The sequence below is a fragment of the Rutidosis leptorrhynchoides genome, chromosome 4 (assembly GCF_046630445.1).
Source record: "Rutidosis leptorrhynchoides isolate AG116_Rl617_1_P2 chromosome 4, CSIRO_AGI_Rlap_v1, whole genome shotgun sequence".
NCBI classification, from domain to species: domain Eukaryota; kingdom Viridiplantae; phylum Streptophyta; class Magnoliopsida; order Asterales; family Asteraceae; genus Rutidosis; species Rutidosis leptorrhynchoides.
Window position 1 is genome coordinate 336024420 of NC_092336.1, and position 6519 is coordinate 336030938.

Here is a 6519-nt window from a genome sequence, read left to right on the forward strand (position 1 = left end):
ACAACCATATATATGACATCATATAGTTTTTACAAGTTTTAACGTTCGTGAATCACCGGTCAACTTGGGTGGTCAATTGTCTATATAAAACCTATTTCAATTAATCAAGTCTTAACAAGTTTGGTTGCTTAACATATTTAAAACACTTAATCATATAAATATCAATTTCATTTAATATATATAAATATATGGAAAAGTTCGGTCACTGCACATGCACATGAATCATCACCGCCACCACCGCCAGTCGTCGTCGCCACTGAACATCAATCATAATTGCCTTAATCGGCCCAAAATCGAAGGCAGCAGCAATTGAGGTAATTGATTTTATTTTAGTTTTATTGAAATGCTTTGATTGAAATTTTTTCCAGATCTGTGTTTTTCTCATCAACACCTTTTTTTCTCTCTAGAAGTGGCGATTTTTTTGTAGCTCGAAATTAGGTTTTCTAATTGTGATAAGTGTTACAGGAATCAGTTCAGATGAGGAGATTTGCGTTGATTGCAAAACTTCGAGAACGTCGTTGTGAAGAAGTGTTCCGGCTGGTCCTAAGGTTTGAAAATTACTTCAATCACATCTAATTTTTGCATGTTAAGTTTGCGATCCCATTTGATATGATCCGATTTCATGTTGAAATTCTATTTACATTTTTTGATTATTGATTTGTTAATTATTGTGTCAACACATGTGTTTCTGGTATGTGTTTTTGTGTTGTCTTTTTTTTTTTAATTACCGATTGTTGCATTTTTTTTATGCATGCGCAATGTTTGATGTTATATGATTGTTAAAAAAATTATGGAAATGTCTTCTGACTCTTGAGGTCATGTATTATAGACTTTGTAACCAGATTATTTGTAGTTTTACATTTACGGTATGTGTTTGTGTGATGTTTGAAGAGGAATATACTAACTGATTGTTTGATAAGTTTCTTGTGCTCTTTATTAATTTGGTTATTGTTTTGTAATTGTTGATTGTTGTATGGTTATTACTTATTACTGTCTTTCTTTTAGGTGGTTACCACCAATGATTTCTTCAAGATTGTTTTAATGAGTTCAAATTTAGGTACGATGGCTGAAAAGGAACAAGAATTTAAGCCTTCATTTGATGAGTATTTAAAACTAATGAAAACTGTTAAAATTCGTAGAGAGAAGCGTAAGTCCGTCACCGAATCGCTTTGTGATCAGCCAAGGGTTTCGCGAGTCAAAATGGATGAACGAATTCAGAAATTAGCAAAGTGGTAAGTAATATTAAAGTCTTATGATGTGTTGCATTTGTTGATTGTTTATGTATTACTGTGAATTTGGTGTGTAATAATGATTAGAAGATGTAATTAGTTAATGTTGACATGTAGTTATAGTTTTGATGTATCACTTGCGATACACGAGTCAGTCAATTCAAAGTTTTCAAAATTAATAAGTACAGTTGAAGTACATGTTTGGTCTTTTAAATTTTGTACAGTCCCTACTCCAGAAGTGTTGTACTTATATATGAAAAATTAAGGGCCATTGGTGTGTTTGTGGAAGTTGAGGTTTACAAAATCCCAAATTTTTATATAGCTATCATGTAATGTTTGCACAGTTATATAAATCCGAAAATTAATTTTGAGCTTTTTGTTTTTTCTATTTACCTTCAGGATGGACAAGTGTGTGGAGTCCAAGAACCTATGTGAAACAATCGTTGATCGGTATTCTGCATTTGTTATGATGATTGATCACGTTGAATCATGCTTTTGAAACTGTAATCTATGTAACGATTGCTGGTTTCTAATCACTGATGTTAGTTACCTTTGTTCCAAAAAGTTCCATATCTGAGCCTTGAGGTGGTGATAACAGTGGTTACTAAGACGGCGGTGATGAAGATGGCCGTAACAGAGATTGGAAGTGAACTGCAACTGCGATTTAACTCTAGGATTTTGGATTTGGTTTTTTTAATTGATGGTCAACCGATAGGGTTACACTTTTATTGCGACTCATTTCAAACCTTCGTCATCAACGTCGTGGTCGTTATTTGTCGTCAGTGTTATCTCCGTTATCTCTTTAAAGGTAATACTTTTGTAACAAATTTCTTTGATCATGTTTGATTATCTATTTTTTTATTGAATAAAAATACGAAAAATAAGAGATTTAATGATACGCATAATGATCCGTCTCAAAATAGGCAAGCATCTCGGCAAAAATCTTACCCGGTACTACGCGTCACGGATTGCCGACTCCTTTTCTCGACATCCGTCTGACGTCTTCCCGGATATTCTACCATGACGGACAAATGGCAAGACCAAGAACCTGGATGACACATACACAACCGGCACCACGCAGCCGGTCACGATAATCATAACCAGCCGTCGTAAAGCCAGCCACCATAATCATAACCGTGAAGAAACACTTGGAACAAGTGTCTGGCGAAACCTACCCGGCTAGACTGAGAGCACCGTGATGCCTTAACTGGAATCAACCCGCCGACACTACCGTCTCGGCATTCCAAACCAACACGAAGACATTCTCTCGGGACAGGTACGTTATCTCGGGAGAAAGTGCATTACCCCGGAGCAGACACCCTGTCCCAGAATGACCACTTGATAACGGAACGAGCATGCAAGCAAGTTGCATGCCACGTCAGCCCGCAAATCTAGGGCGGTTCTTTAGGATCTGTTATTCCCCATGAAAGGGACAGGTACCACGTCACCCCTCGGGATCGACGAAGTTCGTTACAACCATGAAAGGGACATATGCCACGTCATCATTCCCTCCATAACATCTATAAATACACGAATGAAATCCTTCATTTGTACAACACTGGATGCATTAATGTTACTCTGCCAAAATCAAATGCGATAGCATTCCTCCAGTCATTAACTTAATTCCGATCGGTGCTCCGATCACCATCCGAGTTAATCCACGATAAGATATTAACTTATTTGATTCCGATCGAATAAGGTTAATTCAATTGATTGTTTTACGCCCTTGGAATCCAGATTCCAAATCGGGGTTTGCACAATTATTGAAGTTAAAACAATCAACCTACTCTTTTTCCCAAATTAAGCACTCAAACCCGAAATATAATTACGCCTAACGATTTTGGTTTGATCAAATGGCGCCGCCTAAAGGTACGAACACCATAGTGAAACCAGGCAGCGAAACGGCAAGAAAGAAAGGAACAAACGATGACGCTCAACCACCTCTAAACAAAGGAAACTCACCACCGGTGGAACCACCTCAACCTCAAAAGCAGTCAATCGCTCACATTCACTCCGGTGACTCGTCGGGAGACGATATGCATATCTCCGATGACGATGAGGATACACACGAGGGATCACCACTCGGTGGGGATAGGTTGAAGCTCGGAACTCTTGGTCTTAAAACTGGTGGTTTAAGCGGCATCGGATCCTCTCACAACGACACCGACATGATCACCAAAGTGATCTCGGCCAACGTCGAGAAACAAGTAATCGAAAAGCTAAAGTCCATGCTGAACGATAACAGTCTAGCAGAGAAGCAACAATCGCAAACTCTAGACATTTTGAAAACTAGCCCAATGTTAGACATCTGTGTGGCAAGCTAGGGAGTCACCATGGCTGCCGCAAACGCATGGTTGACCGAGCTCCTTGTGCAGGCTATGCCGCCGGCAAACAAACACTCCCTGTCGCAACTCGCCGTCCAGGGAACCGCACTTGAGAATCTGTTCACCCTGATCACCGGTAACAAAGCAAAGTGACCGGTTGAGATGTCGGCAACTAGCCAAAAGCTCTGCGAATGGATCGCCGGTTGTACACTCCCTGCTAACATCGTCATACCGGTCACTTTGGGGGTGTACAATGGCACCACCGACCCAAATGATTTCCTGCAAATCTTCGAGGGCGCCATGAAAACCCAACATTGGAGCGATGAGGTAGCGTGCCATCTCTTTCCGAGCGTCCTACATTCGGCTACCAGGGAATGGTTCGCAAATTTACCACCTAATGGAATCACGTGCTTCGCAGATGAAATGTCCCGTTCATATTGATTATAAACGTTCCATATTAATTGATTTCGTCGCGAGGTTTTGACCTCAATATGAGACGTTTTTCAAAGACTGCATTCATTTTTATAACAACCATAACCTTTATTTTATCGATAAAGGTTTAAAAAAAAACATTACATAGATTATCACATAATGATAATCTAAAATATACCGTTTACACACGACCATTATATAATGGTTTACAATAAAAATACATTACATCGAAGTAATTTTCTTGAATGCAGTTTTTACACAATATCATACAAGCATGGACTCCAAATCTTGTCCTTATTTTAGTATGCAACAGCGGAAGCTCTTAATAATCACGTGAGAATAAACATGCTTAAAACGTCAACAAAAATGTTGGTGAGTTATAGGTTTAACATATATATTATCAAATCATAATAATAGACCACAAGATTTCTCATTTTTCATAAATATCATTACACTCGCAAGTGCATAAAAATCATTCATATGTTGAACACCTGGTAACCGACGTTAACTTAATGCATAGAATATCCCCAAAACAGAACCTCTCGTCTGTATAATAATCTTGAAGTACTAAACCATCCATAACCTGAATGGGGGTTGTTAAGCCCAATAGATCTATCTTTAGGATTCGCGTCAATTAGGGGCCATTTCCCTAATTCTTAGGCTACCAGACTTGAAGGGCAATATTCGGTTTAATAATCCAACCATAGAATGTAGTTTCGCATACTTGTGTCTATTTTGTAAAACATTTATAAAACTGCATGTATTCTCATCCCAAAAATATTAGATTTTAAAAATGGGACTATAACTCACTTTCACAGATTTTTACTTCGTCGGGAAGTAAGACTTGGCCACTGGTCGATTCACGAACCTATAACAAATATGTACGTATATATCAAAGTATGATCGAAATATATTCACAACACTTTTTATTACGTTTTAATGATTTAAGTGTATTAAGTCAGCTGTCCTCGTTAGTAACCTACAACTAGTTGTCCATAGTTTGATGTATAGAAATAAATTGATATATATTATCTTGAATCAATCCACGACACAGTGTATACACGTCTCAGGCTAGATCACAACTCAAAGTATATATATTTTTGGAATCAACCTCAACCCTGTATAGCTAACTCAAACATTACTGCATATAGATTGTCTATGGTCGTTCCAAATAATATATATATACATGAGTCGATATGATATGTCAAAACATTTGCATACGTGTCTATGGTATCCCAAGATTACATAATATATTAGAATACATGTATAATACAATATAAGTTAGCTAGGATATGATTGATATAGTTTTATTACCAATTTTCACGTAGCTACAACAAGAAAAATTATCCAATCTTGTTTTACCCATAACTTCTTCGTTTTAAATCCGTTTTGAGTGAATCAAATTGCTATGATTTCATATTGAACTCTATTTTATGAATCTAAACAGAAAAAATATAGGTTTATAGTCGGAAATATAAGTTACAAGTCGTTTTTGTAAGAGGTAGTAATTTCAGTCGAAAGAACGACGTCTTGATGACCATTTTGAAAAACATACTTCCACTTTGAGTTTAACCATGATTTTTGGATATAGTTTCATGTTCATAAGAAAAATCATTTTCCCATAAGAACAACTTTTAAATCAAAGTTTATCATAGTTTTTAATTATCAAACCCAAAACAGCCCGCGGTGTTACTACGATGCGTATGTCCGGTTTTACGGTGTTTTTCGTGTTTCCAGGTTTTAAATCATTAAGTTAGCATATCATATAGATATAGAACATGTGTTTAGTGGATATTAAAGTCAAGTTAGAAGGATTAACTTTTGTTTACGAACAAGTTTAGAATTAACTAAACTATGTTCTAGTGATTACAAGTTTAAACCTTCGAATAAGATAGCTTTATATGTATGAATCGAAGATGTTATGAACATCATAACTACCTCAAGTTTTATGGATAAACCTACTGAAAAAGAGAAAAATGGATCTAGCTTCAAAGGATCTTTGGATGGCTTGAAAGTTCTTGAAGCAGAATCATGACACGAAAACAAGTTCAAGTAAGGTTTCCATTCGAAATAAGATTGTTATAGTTTTAAAAATTGAATCAAAGTTTGAATATGAGTATTATCTTGAATTAGAAAGATATCTTACTGTAAATAAGAAAGATTTCTTGAGAATGGATGATCACTTGAAATGGATTTGCAAGATTGGAAGTAAACTAGCAAGATTTCTTGAAGTGTTCTTGAATGGTTATTTTTATGATGATTAAAGCTTGTAATTGAAGCTAAAAGATGGTGAAAATGCTTGGAGATGATCAAGTATGATGTTAGGAGTATTTTGAGAGAGAATTTAGAGTGTAAGTATGAGAAAATGGAATGAAAAAATGGGGTGAAATCATAAAAACGAAATTACTTGTTATAAAGAAAAAAAAAATCCTTAAGTTAGTTTTTATCTCATTAGTCATACAAGTTGTTAAATAATGGTTTCACATATTTTTGACTCTAAGATGGCTGCTAAGAATGAATGATTAAAGGTGTAT

The 6519-nt window shown here is 36.1% G+C and overlaps 1 long non-coding RNA gene across 1 annotated transcript; it reads left to right on the plus strand.

Annotated features, from left to right (window-relative positions):
• The first annotated feature begins 224 nt into the window (after window positions 1-224).
• On the plus strand, window positions 225-1162 carry LOC139904171 (uncharacterized). Its single transcript, XR_011778690.1, has 3 exons — window positions 225-314; window positions 466-548; window positions 1006-1162. It is a non-coding gene; the product is annotated as an uncharacterized lncRNA (long non-coding RNA).
• Window positions 1163-6519: the final 5357 nt, after the last annotated feature.